The sequence below is a fragment of the Bos javanicus genome, chromosome 9 (genome assembly GCF_032452875.1).
Source record: "Bos javanicus breed banteng chromosome 9, ARS-OSU_banteng_1.0, whole genome shotgun sequence".
NCBI lineage: Eukaryota > Metazoa > Chordata > Mammalia > Artiodactyla > Bovidae > Bos > Bos javanicus.
In genome coordinates this window covers 21,891,701-21,910,643 of record NC_083876.1, presented here as the reverse complement: position 1 = coordinate 21,910,643, position 18,943 = coordinate 21,891,701, and positions in this window count along the sequence as shown.

Here is an 18,943-nt window from a genome sequence, read left to right as displayed (position 1 = left end):
AACTCAGGGAGATCCAGTCATGGGGGACTCCCACAATATTGTGAGATTCACCCCCAGCAGCTTGACCAGGTTCCCACAGTAAATATTAGAGAAAAGTCCCCTTGAGCCTCCCGCAGGGTAAGAGAAAAGGAATCATTAAAAATATACCAGAGCACTTTGCTCTTACAGCCTGCTCTTGTTATTGTTCAGGTCTATGGACGGCAGCATGCCAGGCTCCCCTGTTCATCACTGTTTCCCGGAGTTTACTCAAATTCACACTTATTGAGTCAGTGATAGCTATCTAACCATCTCATCTTCTGCAACCCCTTTCTCCTCTTGCCCTTAATCTTTCCCAGCATCAGGGTCTTTTCCAATGAGTCAGCACTTTGCAACAGGTGGCCAAAGTAGTAGAGCTTCAGCTTCAGCATCAGTCCTTCCGAATAATATTCAGGGTTGATTTCCTTTAGGATTGACTGGTTTGAGCTCCTTGCTGTCCAAGGGACTCTCAAGAGTCTTCTCCAGTACCACAAGTTGAAAACTTCAATTCTTTGACATTCAGCCTTCCTTATGGTCAAACTCACATCTGTACATGACTACTGGGAAAACCACAGCTTTGGCTATACAAATCTTTGTTGACAAAGTGATGTCTCTGTTTTTTTAATATGCTATCTAGGTTTGTCAAAGCTTTCCTTCTAAGGAGCAAGTGTCTTTGAATTTCATGGCTGCAGTCACCTTCTTCAGTGATTTTGGAGCCCAAGAGAATAAAATCTGTCTCTGCTTCCACTTTTTCCCTTCTATTTGCCATGAAGTGATGGGACCAGGTGCCATGATCTTAGTTTTTGAACATTGAGTGTTAAGCCAGCATTTTTTTTTCTCCTCTTTTACCCTTGTCCAGAGGTTCTTCAGTTTCTCTTTACTTACAATCATTAGACTGGTATCATATGCATATCTGAAATTGTTTGATATTCTTCCTGGAAATCTTGATTCCAGCTTGTGATTCATCCAGCCTGGCATTTTGCATGATGTACTCTTCATATAAGTTAACTAAGCAGGGTGACAGTATATAGCATTGACGCACTCCTTTCCCAATTTTGAACTAGTCATTTGTTCCATGTAAGTAAGGTTCTGCTCTCAGGTGATACCAATTAACCAGAGTCTAATTTCTCAGAGTTATCAGAGCCTAACTGACCTGGCGTGGGGAGGGAGAAGGGAAATATCCAACTCCAGTAGTTCTAGCCATTATATCCTACCTAATCAGGAGGGAAGCTGAGAAACTCTTGAAATTCACAATCCAGAGGCACAGGCTTACTGTAAGACTGAGACCTAATCATAGGACTGTAGAACTCTTCTCTTCCCTACATCTTATCATCACTTTGTTGTTGTTGTTTAGTTACTAAGTCATGGGGATATAATGGAAACAGTGAGAGGTTTAATTTTTTTGGACTCCAAAATCACTGCAGATGGTGACTGCAGCCATGAAATTAAAAGACACTTGCTCCTTGGAAGAAAAGCTGTGACCAACCTAGACAGCATAGTAAAAAGCAGAGACATTACTTTATCCATCACATTTAAAAGAGAGACATTACAAAGGTCCACCTAGTCAAAGCTATGTTTTTTGCAGGAGTCACGTATGGATTTGAGAGTTGAGTTATAAAGAAAGCTGAGCACCGAAGAATTGAAGCTTTTGAACTGTGGTATTGGAGAAGACTCTTGAGAGTCCCTTGGACTGCAGGGGGATCAACAAGTCAATCCTAAAGGAAATCAGTCCTGAATATTCATTGGAAGGACTGATGCCGAAGCTGAAGCTCCAATATTTGGCGACCTGATGTGAAGAACTGACTCATTGGAAAGGACCCTGATGCTTGGAAAGATTGAAGGCAGGAGGAGAAGGGGACGAAAGAGGATGAGATGGTTGGATGGCATCACCGATCCAATGGACATGAGTTTGAGTAAGCTCCGGGAGTGGGTGATGGATAGGAAGGCCTGGCGTGCTGCAGTCCATGGGGTTGCAGAGTAGGACACGACTGAGCGACTGAACTGAACTGAACTACCAAGTCATGTCTGACTTTTTGTGACCCCCATGGACTGTAGCCCACCAGGCTCCTCTGACATGAGATTTCCCAGGCAAGTATATTGAAGTGGATTGCCATTTTCTTCTCCAGGGGATCTTCCCAACCAGGGATCAAACCCACATCTCATGAATTGGCAGGCGGATTCTCTGTCACTGAGCCACCTGGGAAGCCCTATCATCACTTTACTAAAGGTTTATTGACAGCAGTTCCTTTTACCTGGTACAGACTGTCCGGCTGTCAAACAAGTACAAGGTACATCAAAATCCAAACAATTTGAAGATACAGAGCAAGTGTTGGCACTAGACACAGCAGAGATGTGGGAATGATCAGACCAGGAATGTAAAATTTTAAAATTCTAAATTAAATTAAATTAAAATGCTAAGGTCTCCAATGGATAAAGGGGATAGCATGCAAGAACAGATGGACTCTGGAAGCAGAGAGAGGAAATCCTAAGAAAGAGCCAAAAATAAATGCTAGAAAAAAAACCCACTGTAACAGAAATGAAGAATGCCTTTGATGGGCTTAATAGTACATTGGACATGGCTGAGGAAAGAATCTCTGAACTAGAGGATATATGATATAATCCACAACAATTGAAAAAGGGAATAAAGACTAGGAGAAAACAGAAAATCTGAGAACTGTGGGAGAACTACAAAATATGTAACGTGTGTAATGGGAATACTAGAAGGAGAAGAAAAAACAGACTATTTTAAACAAATGACTGAAAATTCCGTAAGTTAATGTCAGACACCAAACCACAGATCTAAGAAGTTTAGAGAACACCTAACATGATAAACACCATAAAGATTACACCTAGGCATGTGATTTTCAAATTACAGAAAGTCAAAGATAGAGAAAACTGTAACTCCAAAGAAGCTAGGTGAAAAAAATCTTACATACAGAAGAACAAAGATAAAAATTACGTCCAACTTTGCTTCAGTTGTACATCCAACTTGTACATATAGTATGCTACTTTTTATTTAAAAAAGGAGAAATAAGAATACATATCTTTGCTTATACGTATGGTTGAGTCCCTTTGCTCTTCACCTGCAACCATCACAACTTTGTTAATTGGCTCTACCCCAATATAAGATAAAAAGTTAAAGAAATAAATGTATTTGCTTTTGCGAAAGAGAACACAGGGAGTATAACCAGAAACAAATGGAATTCTTACCTTCAAAGGGAAAGGCGTAAAAGGTATACAAGAGGGAGGGAAATTCTGAGAGTTTTGACTTTTGGACTCATACTAATATATTGTATATTCAACAAATAAACTTAAATCAATAAGCATGGAAGAAAAATATCCTAACAATGAATGTAAACAGGAACAAGTGATCCCACCCACATTTCAAATAAATAACAATCACAATGAACCCACTATCCTCAGTCTTAAGGGGAAAAAAATAATTGGGAATAAATCTTTATCTTTTAAAAACTATTTTTAAAAGTATGGTATGAATATGGCAATTTTGAGACTCACAGTCTTGTAGGCTGAGAACGTGAGCAAATATATGGAGGTTATTGGGAGTCAAGATCTCTCTGTGAAATAAGGGAGATACAAATATGGAAAGTGAGGCAAGGCAGGAGTAGCTGTGAGGTTGGATTAAAATTAAGGGAATTTCTATAAACTCCTGGTATATACATATGTTGGACTGCACCCCCACAGGTCACTTGCAAGCTTCAGTTGCCCAGCCCTGAGACCAAAGAAAAAACTTGGAGTCAGTGACAGAGACACCCATGATTTACTGAATAGGGCACGTTATATGTCAAAGGCAAAGGTCCTGGAGCGATACCCCACTGTGTGCAGTGGCCAACAGCAGGCAGAACCCTGGCACCAACCTTCATTACCAATGGAGGAAGGGGACTACCATTTATAGGGGAAACTGACATCTGATTGGCTCACCAGTTACCAAGGAAACCAGTGGCTGGGGCAGGGGGAACATAGGCAGTTACTGAGTAAGCCCTATAATTAAGAGCACTGGATAGTCATGTGGTTGAAGCTGGGCCTGCTTGAGCAGGGGATATACAGAGAGCAAGAGAACAGTCATCTTGTGGCCTATCTGTGTGTGTGTCTGTCTATCTATCTATCCTTAGAAGTGATGACACCACAGTTGCAGTGAACAAACCTTAATTACAGGTCCTGGTTTCTAAACATCATTTCCCATCAAATCAATCTAGGCAGTTTGGAGAAATGGCTGAATGGCTGAGTCCAGGTCTGGGACATAGAGGGTTCAAGATTAATCTGGAATACCTTGTGGTGACTGAAAGTAAGAAAGTCAGAATAAAGACATGCAGTCATGTCACCCAAGACACCAGAGCCAGTTTGAACTAAATTTGGGACAATTTAAAAGCATCAGTGGATTATAACCCATTGAATAAATTAAGCATTCTGAGGTCATACTGATAACAAACAACTAATTAGGCAAACATGGTAGATGGGAAAACTCTTAGTGAGAATAGAATGCTGCTGTTTAGTCACTAAATTGTGCCTGACTCTTTTGTGAGCCCGCTAGGCTCCTCTGTCCATGGGATTTCCCAGGCAAGGATACTGGATGCTGTTTCCTTCTCCAGGGGATCTTCCTGACCCAGGGATCAAACCCGTGTCTCTGGAATTGGCAGGAGGATTCTTTACAGTGAGCCACTAGGGAAGCCCGAGAATAGAATACTAACTAGTACATATTAAAAAGAAGAGCAATGCATGACAGCCTCAAATTGTATGGATGTCCAAGGATTATACCTAGACTGAATCTCTACCTTTCTGCTGAGACCAATCACAACCTCAGGTATCCTTCAACACCCCAGCTCGCTCTGCTCCAGCTACAAAACAAGGTACTTTCATTTTACCCTCCAACCCAGACCAAGTGATTCTCATTTAAGTCAAGTGGGTACCTTCAATGACACTAGTACTGACCTCTGATTAACTTTGGAATCACTTGGAGAACTTGTGCCCCGAGAGTGTCTGAGCTCCTCCCTCAGAGATCCCAATTTAATTGGTCTGGGGTGGGGTGCGGGAGTCAGCATTTTTAAAAAGCTTTCCAGACGATTCTTTTGTGCAGCCAGGTTGAGAACTACAGGAATCAAAAACAATAGTGATTTCAGAATAGAAAACAAAGCACAAAAATTCATTACTATCCAAGATCTTACCTCGGTACATAAAATATGAAAATGCCTGCCCTCTCTGGATATTTAGTTCCAGCCAGTTTCCTATGTGACTACATCTGCTCTGGAAAGGAAGATAGAGGTTTGATCTTTAACCCCATGAGTCAGGGAACTTCTGGTCCAGGGAGGACTAAATGCCTTTAGAATTAGATGCTCCTTTAAGCGTTTTGCGGTGTTCCCACCTACTCCCTTTCAGAAAGGTCAGTCATTGGGAATACCACAAAATGATTTTGAGGTCATCTTTCCATTTACTGGCAATGGCAAAACCACTTAAAAAAATAGGTGCATGAGTGAGGCAAGGAAAGGTAAAGGGAAGACAGCACCCAAGTTACATTATCACCCTACTTTGGTAGCCTGTTAGTTTGGCTTGTGTATTGCTGATTTCCAGGTCACAATGTTCTCTTAACATTTTTACTGAGAGCACCAAGGGCATGGAAGTATCAGAGGGTTTTTTAATGACGCAGCTTTGATGCTGTGATTTTTAAAAATTCCCTGATATTAAATTGTAATCAGTATTAAATTGATGTCATAGGTAATGGAAAAACAATTTTATGAACCTTCAAACACAGTGTCTCTTCAACCCACACACAATCAAATTTAAAACCTCTAAAGTTAATCTTTGTGAACTGCTGTCAGGGTTGATTGGGAAAAAAAAGGAAAACAACAATGTAACTGGAGAAAAGGGAGGATACTTTGTGCCTCTGTGTAGTCAAAAGGTGAAGTCTTGTCCTATTTACTACCAGTAACTGCCAGTTAACTTTCTAAATTTCTATCTTCATCCCTCTTCAGAACTGTTGGAGGGAGGTACATGTGAGCGAGCAACAGTGGAAGGGATTGTCACCTCAGAATGCGTCCCTCTATTTAGATCTAAAATATGGATAAGATCTAAAATATAGCCCATCATTTAAAAGAAGAGGCACAAGTGTTGAGGTTTGCCATGCATTCTGGAAATTACTTTTTCTGTCTGCAGACTCCCTTCTTAGTCTCTATGCCTGTTCCCAGCTTGCATACTTTCCATTTCTTCTTTCCACCTGGAGAAATTTTTCAGTCCTACTTTTACACTCCCTACTTTTCCCATGGGGTCTCCCTGGACCATTTCAGCTGTCTTTGCTCCTGTAGCCACCTAAAGATTTTGTAGAATACACCCCAAAATTTAGAACAAATTTTGGGTTAGTGATTGAGGCTGCTTCATAGGCATGTCTTCTTTTTCTAACAAAACATTAAGCTTTGCTAAACTTTAAACTGCTTCCAGAAAGGAATAGCTTTCTTCCTGAATCTCCCCCAGCATCTGAGGTGAAGACCTTGGTTAATGAAGAACTAACTTTGAGCCACAGAGATTTTGCATAATAAATTACACAAATTATTTGACTGTGGTGTTTCCTGTTGGGACCTTGATTAATACAAAATGATATCATTCTTTAGGTATAAAAAGGGATGTAGCCATTTAAAAAATGCTTTGACTTTTTCTTTTGTGAAGCCAAGAATCCTTTTGTAAAATAGAAAATCAGTTTCTAATTTTTCATTTAAATAACATCTATAATTTTTGAGTTTATCATGACTTCCTTAATTTTTATTTTTTATTGAAGTATAGTTGATTTACAATGTTTTAGGTGTACAGAAAAGTGGTTCAGTTATACATATATGATCTTTTCAGATTCTTTTCCATTATAGGTTACTACAAGATACTGTATATAGTCCCCTGTGCTATGCAGTAGGTCTTTGTTGTTTGTCTATTTTACATATAGTAATGTGTATCCATTAATCCCAAGTTCCAAATTTATCCCACACCTTCTTTCCCCTTTGGTAACCATAAGTGTATTTTCTATGTCTGTGAGTCTGTTTCTGTTTTATAAATAAGTTCATTTGTATCATTTTTTTAGATCCCACATATAAGTGATATCATATGATATTTATTATCATGACATTTCTACATAGAACTAAGGAAAAATGAAAAATAGCAAAATCGTAGAAAAGGATAAAGTTTTGCAAATGGTAGTTTTCTGATATGGTCTGATCACAGATCTAGATGTTTCTGGGTTTGGTGGTCAGTTTATGAGTAGTCCAGTCCTGAGTTTCCCTCTGTTTCAAATCTCAGAGCTCATCTCTCTTCCACCCTTGGCTACCCCATCCTCCTCCCCAAGGACAGGGTTGCTGTTCGAGTTCTGAGTGTGTATTATGGACATCAGACTCTGGAACCCCTTTTGGTCTGAATGAATCACCACAGTTTCCACCCTTGGAGAATTTAAGTCCCCGGTGGTCTAGTTGCCTTCTGTTCTATGACCATTTATGGCTTTGCTCTGCATGCTTCTTTAAATGATTCAAGTCTTCTGAAATTTCTTCCTTGAGTGTTTCCCAATTCATTCAAAACCTCAGAAGAGATTCTGGTCTGTAATGCTGAGTAACCATGTCTGCTTAACTAAGTATAATCCCCAAACTAATAGAAAAAATGGGTACTGTGTATGATTCAGAAATTTATGAAGATAAAATATCATAAATTGTTCCAGTGGTCACAATTCTTAGATGATTACCATGACTTGCTTGCAAAACAGCTGGAACTGGGATTAGATCTCTGATCTGGAGCTGAGGCGAGTTTACAGAGAAACATGTGCCGATCTTAATGTTGTCCATACTTTCTTTGTAGCTTCCTAAGATTTTTTTTTTTTTTTTAACATATAAGCCTGCTGATCTGTCCTTTGCAGACTTCTATGTAATGAATGAAGACCAAACAAGAAACTGTATCCTGAGAGACCAAGGCTGTGGCTGATCGTCCTCCATGGTAGCTGAGGCAGACAGAGCTAACAGCCATGAGACCTTCAATGTGGGGATCAGGAAGGCGTGAGAGAGACTTGGGCATCAAGTCTCCCACTTTGGGCATTTGCAATATAATCCAGTGACATTTTCTGACACTGAGATGGTCAGAGGCAAGGACCCTGGGCCGTGTTGCTGGTGAGGGAAACTGAACACACGACTGCCTCTCTTGTCTCCATCAGAAAGCTATCTAGGGTCCCATGAAATGACCAACTCTTGGCTTTGGGGCAGCTCATTTCCATCTTTGGACTGCTGTAGCTACTGGGAAACATTTCTTTACACTGGATATTTGCATCTGTTGTATTCAAGTTTTCCTTTCCTTTTGCATGTCTACTTGAAACTTTTGTCCAGTTTATCTGAGAAACTTTGAGGACATCCTGGTCTGCAATGTGGTGGACAGAACCTCAAAGGTGATGGGAAAAGGAGATCTTGCCTAAGATTTGATAGCTTGGGAAAATAGAAAGATTATACCTTTTGTAAATAGTCATAAATAGTGTATTTGCTATGTAACCAACTTGATTTACTTATTTATGCCCCACCTCAGTTTACAAATGATTTTACGTCATTGAATTTATACCAATAATAGGTAAAAGTAAATGATAAAATAAAAATAGAAATAGAAATCCAGGGCCAAGGGTAAGGAAAATACAAATAAGCCACTGTTACAGGTAACAGAATTGCAGGGATAGGGTTTTGAGTTCAACCCTTGGTCAAAAAGGGTGAACACAACCAATTGATGGTTCTCTTAGGAGCAAGCAAAATAGTCCTTCAGCAGAAGCAAAGCTTTGTTTCATACTAAGATGAAGAGACTCACTCAAGGATTCTATATAGTGAAGGCTGAATCACGTGATAATCAATATCCTCAACAACAGTTTTAGAGAAAACAAGGACTTTTTTTTTTTTAATGGTTGTTTCTCTAAGTAGCCTTTTTTTTTTTTTTAAAGTATATATACTCATTTATTTGGCTTCACCAGGTCCCATGGCAGCATGTGGGATCTTCAATCTTTGTGGCTGTGTGTTGGAACCCTAGCTGTGGCATGTGGGATTCAATTACCCCACCAGGGACAGAACCCAGGTCCCCTGTATTGAGAGACTGGAGTCCCAGCCACCAGACCACCAGGAAAGCCCCTCTAAGTAGCATTTGATAAAAGCTACCACATTAATGTTAGCATTTGGTGAAGTCGTTCTGAAAGGAGTTAGACTTCACCAGATGCTTCATTATAGAATCTTTCAGAGATGCTACTTGATTCAAAAATAGTATTCACAGCTTCTTAAATTACTTAAATTAAAAAAAAATACCTTGACAATAATAAATGTATGCACATTCACAGGCAAATCAAATAATCCTGAAACGTATAAAGAGCTTCCGCACAACACCTCCTCTCCAGTTAGTCCTGTTCCCCAGAAGTAGTCACATTGCTCTTTTGGAACTGACGGCTCTAATTTTAAATTACACTTTAATCTCCTAATTTATCTGCTTTAAAACTGCATTTATTAACGCAGGGATTTATGTGAAATAAAAAGACTTTAACTTGTCTTTATTTCCTTCTGTTTCCTAAATGTGTTAATTATATTTTTATTTGTGTTTTATTCTGGTTCTTGCCTTTAGGTCTGGACTTTGGTATATATATTCTACATAGCAGCTATTAAACACACCCAAGGAGTTTTAGCACAGTTCCAATTCGATCTCATTCTCTTGCCCCTGATTCTATTTATTATATTGTTTTTACATCATGATGGTTTATAACATTTTCACTATATTCTTTAATCATATTTTTCTTAAGGTTTTATATATGGTTTCTAAATGTTGAAACTGATGACTAATGATTAGTATATATGAAATTATATGTATGTATGTATATATATTGTTCAGTCACTCAGTCTTGTCTGACTCTTTGTGATCCCATGGACCGCAGCACGCCAAGCATCTCTGTCCTTCACTATCTCCCTGAGTTTGCTTACACTCATGTTCATTGAGCCAGTGATGCCATCCAACCATTTCAGTCTCTGTTGTCCCCTTCTCCTCCTGCCCTCAATCTTCCCAGCATCAGCTCTTTGCATCAGGTAGCCAAAGTATTCAAGTTTCAGCTTCAGCATCAGTCCTTCCAGTGAATATTCAGGGTTGATTTCCTTTAGGTTTGACTGGTTTGATCTCCTTGCTGTCCAAGGGACTCTCAAGAGTCTTCTCCAGCTCCACAATTTGAAAAACTCTCACATCCATACATGACTGCTGGAAAAACCATTATATGTATTTCTGAAAGAACCATAGCTTTGACTAGCTATACACACACACACACACACACACACACACACATATATATATATACACACACACATATATGTATATGTAACTAAGAAGTTATATATATATATAGTAACTAAGAAGTCTAGCTTCTTTGAGAAATACATATAATGGTTTTTCCAGTAGTCATGTATGAATGTGAGAATTTGACTATAAAAAAAGCTGAGCACCAAAAACTTGATGCTTTTGAACTGTGGTGTTGGAGAAGACTCTTGAGAGTCCCTTGGACTGTAAGGAGATCAAACCAGTCCATCCTAAAGGAAATCAGTCCTGGGTGTTCATTGCAAGGACTGATGCTGAAGCTGAAACTCCAATACTTTGGCCACCTGATGCAAAGAACTGACTCATTTGAAAAGACCCTGATGGTGGGAAAGATTGAATGTGGGAGGTGAAGGAGATGACAGAGGATGAGATGGTTGGATGGCATCACTGACTCAATGGACATGAGTCTGAGTAAACTCCGGGAGTTGGTGATGGACAGGGAGGCCTGGTGTGCTGCGATTCATGGGATTGCAAAGAGTCGGACACGACTGAGCGACTGAACTGAACTGAACTGAAGTAGCCTTTGCTCCCTATATGTCAGCTGAACTCTCCCTGCTCCTAGCCAAGCCCAGTTCCTCTCATTCTGCCTCCACCCCCATCCTCTTGCAGATATAAACACACTGCTCCAGCAATTCCCCTTTTCATTTCTGTTTCATCAACTTAATTTCCCCCTCTCTTGAATCTTGCCATTAACCTTCAAAGAGGATGTTCTATTTCATATCAACAAAACATTCTTTTTTGACCTCACTTTCCCCTCCAGCCACCCTCTATGCCTTCCTTACTTTTATCATAAGAAAACTCTAAAGATTTACTAATACTCAGTGTCATCAGTATCTTCCCATGTTTCCACAGAACAGCTCTAATCTAGATCACTAATTACATTCACTTTGCCAAATCCAGTGGTCATTTTACTTGTCCTGTCAGCAGTTTTGATGACTCTCTTCCCTGAAACGTGTTCTTTTTTTGGCCTCCAGGATATGATACTCCCTTGAGTTTTTGCCTGTTTCTGTGGTTGCGACTTCTCAGTTTCATTTGCTCCTTTTGCCATCCTTCTGATCTCTGAACATTAATACATCCTAGAACCCAGTTCTTGTCCCTTTTTCCATCTCTGCTCACTTTGGCTTTATCCAGCCTCATGCTTTAAAATAACACTTCTACCTTGATGATTCATATATACATATGTTTATGTCTATATATGTTTATGTCTCTCTCTCTATATACATACCTTGATGATTCATATATACTTATGTATATATATATATATACACACACTCACACACAGTATACAAACAGCTCTCTCTTGTATCCTTTCCTGAAGCCAGTACTTGTTTATCTCACTTCCTTTTCTGTAACCCCGCCTGGGTATCTAATGTCAAACACAGCATATCTAAAACTGAAATCTTGACCTTTCCCTCCATGTCTGCTTCTTTCAGCCTTCCTCATCTTAGGCAATGGCAGTTCTATCTTCTAGTTTCTCAAGTCACACATGTTGCAGTCACTCTTGAGTCCTGTTAGCACTGCACCCACAATGTACCTCGAATATGAGCCCTTTTCACCCCCTCCTCTGCTACCATCCCGGTCTGACCTTCTCTCATACATCTCTTGCCTGAATTTAATTTCACCCAGTTTCCTTGAATCCTTTCTTCACCCCCTTCACGTTTCTTTCCAGTACATCGACTCGAGTGATAGATCATGTCACTTCTTCTGCCTGAAACTGTTCAGCAACTTCCTATTTCACTCTGAGTAAAAGCTGATGTTTACCAGTGGACTGATAGGTCCTATGTAGTCTGTTCTTGCCTGGAAAATCCCATGGACGGAGGAGCCTGGTGGGCTGCAGTCCACGGGGTCGCTAAGAGTCAGACATGACTGAGAGACTTCACTTTCACTTTTCACTTTCATGCATCAGAGAAGGAAATGGCAACCTACTCCAGTGTTCTTGCCTGGAGAATCCCAGGGACGGGGGAGCCTGGTGGGCTGCCGTCTATGGGGTCGCACAGAGTCGGACACGACTGAAGCGGCTTAGCAGCAGCAGAAGCAGCTGTCTCCTGTTATCTGTCTTCCTTGTTTACTTCTGCTACAATGGCCTCCTTGGTGTTCCTGGAACATGACAGCATGCTCTCGCCTCAGGGCCTTTGCACATGATGAACACTGCCCCATGCCCCCACTGGGGCATGTTCTACCGCAGGCATCTGAGAGGCTAATCCCTTACCTTTTCCAGGTCTTGACTGAGATGTTACTTTCCCAGTGAGGCTGCCCTGATAATGCTACTTAAAGCTGCATCCCTGCTGAATCACTAATAGTCTAAGTATTTCACTTCTTTATCTTGGACATCCCCGGTGGCCAGTCGTTGGGAGTCCACTTGCTGGTGCAGGGGACACAGGTTCAATCCTTGGTCTGGGAGGATTCTATGTATTGCAGAGTGGCTGGGGCTGAGCACCACAGCTACTGAAGCCTGAATACTCTAGAGCCTGGGAGCCACAGGAGAAGCCACTGCAGTGAGAAGCCCACACACCACATTGAAGGGTAGCCTCTGCAACTAGAGAAAGCCCGAGCACAGCAGCAAAGACCTAGCAAAGCCAAAAATAGTAAATAAAATAAAAAAAATACATATTTTACTTATTTGTTTTATTCCTTCTCTGTTTCTCTCTACTAGAATATGGGCTCCATATTTATTGCTGCAGTAAATTCATATTTTTGAGGCAATTTGACTTTCTTTATAGCCTCAGTTAATTGATTATTTTAGAGTATGTATCTAGATTTATGTCTCGAAATCCCCTTCTCTTCCACTTGGCATATTGGATGATCATTTTTTGTCTCTAGCTCAGAGAAGTTTTCTTCTACATTTTCTTTTCTTTCTTTATTCTCTTCCTTCTGTATAGTTCTTGCCACCTCTGTCTCAAACACCTTTTGGTCATATGCTGTGTCTTTTAACCTTTCTTTCATATTTTCCATTACTTTCAATTTCCTCTCTTTCGGGGGACTGCCTTGATTTATCTTTCAGCTCACCAACTTCAGTTGTGTGTAGTTTATCATGCAGTTCTTTGCCTTTTTGCAAATATATTTTTAATTACATAAATATCTTTCTTGTTCTCTAATTGCTCTCTTTTACACAGCAGTTTGTTATGATGAAAATAACTTTCCCCAATGTTTCTGAAGATACTAATTCAGATTTTTGAAAAGACCTCTTCTATTGTTACTCCACGTTTGGCTACTTTATAATTTCATTTAGACTCTCATTTTAATGCTATTTGTTTTCCTTATCATTCCTGATAAGCTATTATGGTCTGCTCTTATTTGGAAGAAATAGCTGAAATGCATTTCCTCTGAAATTCAGTTGATTAGGTCTTAATAACACAACACATTGATTTTTATCTGGTTATAAATAAATGCATACTTATGCATTTATTTATTTTATATATATAAAATATATGTATATATAATTATATTTATATATATTATATACTATTTATATAATATATATAAAATATATAAATAGCAGAAAAAATAAATGAAGGAAAAAGTCATGCACAAGTCATTATCTATAAATAACCACTGATAAACATTTTCGTGTATTTTCTTCCTCACATTTTCTAATACACACACACACACATACATAGCTACTTCTTGCTATTTAAGACACACAAGCACACTTTGGGAAAAACAAAGTCTCTGCTGTCATGAAGATTATAGTCTAGTAGCAGGAAAAGATAGAACTGAAACAATCCCAGAGATTAGAGCATAATTACAAATTGCTATAATCCAGAAAGAAGAAAGAGATGGCTCTCTGATTTCATAAATACAAAAGAAAACTGAGCTGAACCGAGATGACAGGAATGCCTTCCTTCAGGACTCGATCATGTCCTGAGTAGGACTTAACTACGTGAAGAAAAGAAGAAGATAATTTGAGACAGAAGAAATATGGATGTATATATCCATCCCCGAGGCAGAAGAGAAAAGTGGCTTTAAGGAAAGAGAAAGAAGCCAGAGGCTGGCATGTGGGAATGAACAAGAAGATGGGATAGAGGGACCTGGAAAGGCAGTCAGAAGTGAGATAGTGTCCTGTCTGCTGGCTGCATTTAAGATTGTTGTCTTTATCTTAAAAGCATTTGCAGGACTTAAACAGGAAGACTGCTGTGACCTGATTTAAGCTTTGAAAGGGTTACTCTGACTGCAATGGAGAGAACGCATCAGAGAGACCATTAGGACACAAGTTAGGGGATTATTACAGTCATCCAGGTGAAACAGGATAATATCTTAAACTATTGTGGTGACAGGGAAGTGGGGAGAAGCACTTAGAGGGAAATGTCAAGGATGCCTCTGGGGTTTCTAACACAGCCAGAGGAATGGGGTGTTGTACACCTCAGGGAATATCACCATGTTTCTGGGGTCTTTTGAGTTCTGGGCTTCCCTAGTGGCTCAGATGGTAAAGAATCTGCCTGCAATGCAGGAGACCTGGGTTCGATCCCTGGCTTGGGAAAATCCCCTGGAGAAGGGGATGGCAACCCACTCCAGTATTCTGGCCCGGAGAATTCCACGGATAGAGGAGCCTGGTGGGCTATCTCAGAGTCGGACACGACTGAGCGGCTAACACTTTGAGTTCTGCAAGGACTGCACATGTTAGATGTGCAGAAACTTTGCGATGGTCAAGTGAAGACAGTTGATTCCTCATGTTTAAAGCTCAAAGAGGCCTGAGCCGGATGGATAATATGCACTGGAGACTCATAGGCCAGAAGATGGGAAGTGAAGCTGTGGCCTGGGGAATCACTTAACATATGGGGCTTCTTCCAGAAAAGATGGCACCGGCTTATAACGCATCAATTGTGCAAGAGGGCCTGTTTCCTCACACCTTTCTACTTTGCATTACTAAATTAATCTTTTCCAAACCTGTTCTTGTCTTTGTTACTTTGGCCTGAATTTTTAAATGAGGTTGAACATCTGAATCTACATTTATTGAATGAATTTTTTCCCTCTATAACTCTGAAATGTGAAAGTATATTATTCTGGAGAGGAAGTCTATGGATTCATCAGTTCTCAAACTGACCCTGAAATCGTCCAGAACCACCAGTGGGGAGTTGTTCTGAACAAGGAAGTTTACTCTTCCCCTGGTCAGCCCTGCAAATATTTAATCACTGCGTTCACCGTCCTTTAAAGCCATCTCTCCCACAGAGTAACCCATCCTCATGCACTAACCCTTTGAGTTTCTGTCTTCTTAAACTGAGCCAGAGTGTGCAGTGGTCATCCTGCCATGGCTCTGGGATCACCAGTGCAGCCCTGGACATGTCGAGCATATTCTACGTTCCTCTTTTCTCCTTTCTAATGTGCAGAGTCTCCCTGCTTCTAATATTTTTCATTTTGCAAAACAAGGAAGATCTGGTGATGCTTTTATTCCACTGTAATTGAAACTCATTCCCTCTAATCTGCTAATTTCTAGAGATTCAGCTGTTCGGATACTTCTTTCTAATCACAGAAAGCAATGTCAGTAAATGTGTCAATGTCAGTAAATGTGTCAAGGTGCCCATCCTGGGCTGGCTGTTTCTCTCTGCAGTGAAAAGCATTCCTGGGGCTGTCACTAGGGGGAGTATGAATCAAATGTTTCACTTGAAAAATGCCAGAAAGAGAGGTGGGGTGGGGGCGGGGGCGATGGTTTGGAATGCTGGGACAGAGAAAACACTGAAAAGTTAGGAAGGAATTTGTGGGGCTGTGTCCTGGCTGTTGCACGAAGTGTGGGTCTGGACCTGCTGGAAGCAGAGCCCTTGGTGCAGGATTCATCTGCAGCCAGGAACTCTAGGCAGAACTGACGGAGAGTGCCAGGGAGGGGGAAGGAAGAGCCACATTCTTGACTCTTCCAGGCACAGGGAGGGACGTAGGGTTGTAGGATTCCTGCACACACTTTCGAATGTAGGTACGGGCCACTGTGATCTTGCAGCTGATGTTCAGTGAAGGGAGATCCTTCAAAACATGAGCTCAGGCACCATGACATCAGATGGGAAACAAACATTTAGTGAGTCCTGCTTGGTACAAACCGCTGTTCTGAGAACAACAGAGAGAAAGGAAAAGAAACAAAACAGGAAAAAAGATACAATCTTTGGACTTACAGTTTTAAATCTTCTCTGGGAATCTGCAATGTTCTCATTTCCACCCTTGCCTCATGTCATCAATACCTCCTTTACATTTTTCATCCTTTTGTTACCGTGTCTGTATTTGAAAACAAGCTTGAGTCTGTTTCCCCATTGAAGTGAGACTTTTCTGGATCTGACACTGCTCCTTGACTGCCATCCTGACCTATTGCTCTCCCCTTCCACAACCAGACTTGTTGAAAGTGGTCTCCTGTCCGTCCCTGCTCATTCATCCAGTCATCAGCTACACCTTGGATTCTGCCCACAACACTCCATGAAACTCTTTGGGCCAAGGTCATGGAGGATGGCTTTCAATGGAAATGGTCCCTGCTAGCCCCACCTCCAGCCCCACATCCAGTTCCCTTCTGCACAGGCAGTCATGGGGAGGAATGTATTCTGTGTTATTCCACAGATACTGCATACATATACAATTGAACCTATTAATGTATCTTTTAATATCCCCTTTTACATAAAGATACTATGCTAGACACACTGTTTTGTACTTCCTTTTAAAATATGCAATGTATCTTAGTAACCTTTCTGTATAAGGAAGATATTTAATGTTTCAAAGTGTCAGGCGTCCATCATATTGAGGTAATAAAATATATTTAGCCAGCCTGTTTTTAAGGGACACTTGGTGACTGCAGCCATGAGATTAAAAGATGCTTACTCCTTGGAAGGAAAGTTATGACCAACCTAGATAGCATATTCAAAAACAGAGACATTACTTTGCCAACAAAGGTTTGTCTAGTCAAGGCTATGGTTTTTCCTGTGGTCATGTATGGATGTGAGAGTTGGACTGTGAAGAAGGCTGAGCGCCGAAGAATTGATGCTTTTGAACTGTGGTGTTGGAGAAGACGCTTGAGAGTCCCTTGGACTGCAAGGAGATCCAACCAGTCCATTCTGAAGGAGATCAGCCCTGGGATTTCTTTGGAAGGAATGATGCTAAAGCTGAAACTCCAGTACTTTGGCCACCTCATGCGAAGAGTTGACTCCTTGGAAAAGACTCTGATGCTGGGAGGGATTGGGGGCAGGAGGAGAAGGGGACAACAGAGGATGAGATGGCTGGATGGTATCGCTGACGTGAGTCTGAGTGAACTCCGGAAGTTGGTGATAGACAGGGAGGCCTGGCGTGCTGCGATTCATGGCGTCGCAAAGAGTCGGACACGACTGAATGACTGATCTGATCTGATCTAGGAGTTTTTGATATTCTGCTATGCTTGCCTGGAAAATCCCATGGACGGAGGAGCCTGGTGGGCTGTAGTCCATGGGTTTGCTAAGAGTCGGACATGACTGAACAACTTCACTTTCATGCATTGGAGAAGGAAATGGCAACCCACTCCAGTGTTCTTGCCTGGAGAATCCCAGGGATTGGGGAGCCTGGTGGGCTGCCGTCTATGGGGTCGCACAGAGTCGGACATGACTGAAGAGACTTAGCAGCAGCAGCAGCAGCTATGACAAACAATGCTTCAGTGAATGAATGCAAATACGTCACTCCATACTGGTGTAAGAGTAACTGCGAGATGGTTTCTGAGAATTGGAATTGCTGGGTTCAGGGCAGATGCATTTGTAATTTTAATCTATGTCGCCAAGTTGTTATTACCCCTCCCAGAAATATGGGTCAAGTACCCCTTTCTCTACTCTGCTTAAACTTTTTGCTTATCTGATAGGTGAAAAGCAGCCTCTCTGAGTTTTAAATGAGCATCTCTTCTTATGTTTAAGAGCCATGGCAGGGGACCTCCCTGGTGGTCCAGTGGCTGAGACTCCATGCTTTCAGTACAGGGGGCCTGAGTTTGATCCCTAGTCAGGGAGCTAGGTCCCACATGCTGCAACTAAGATTCAGCACAGCCAAATAAATACATAAAAATAAATATTAAAAAAGAGCCATTGCAGATTGACTATTCTCTAACTACGAATCCTCATGTAACACATTCTTGGTATTTCTGATAATTCCCATCACCCCTGAGACAAAGCGAAACTCCTAAAATGGCCTTTCCTCTCCCTCCAGACTGTTTTTAATTGTACCTTCTTCCCACTCTCAGCCCTGCAGGCTTACCGAGTGGCTTTCTCTCCTGGAACACTATTCTCTTGCCTCTTGCCTGGCGTCCTCCACCCCAGGTCATGTGTGGTCAACTATTTGTCACCTCAGGGAAGTCCTCCGTGCTTTCTACCTCCAAATGCCCTGCCCTTAGGTCCTTGTGATTTCTCTGTCTCTAGCACCACTTTTGACAGGATGTTGGTCATTAATAAATATTCGTTGAATGAATGAGAGGCTGAATAGCCCTACAACTAAACAGATTTTGTAAGCAGGATTTTCAAGCAGGATTTCAGCTGCCACAGGAAAATTTCTAGATGTATTTATTCTATTGCTATCCATGCAATTTTTTTCCCTCTCTCTTTTTCTCTTTTTTCTCCCTTGACTTAAGATACAACCATGGAAATAAATGCCTCTCAGAGTCCATGAA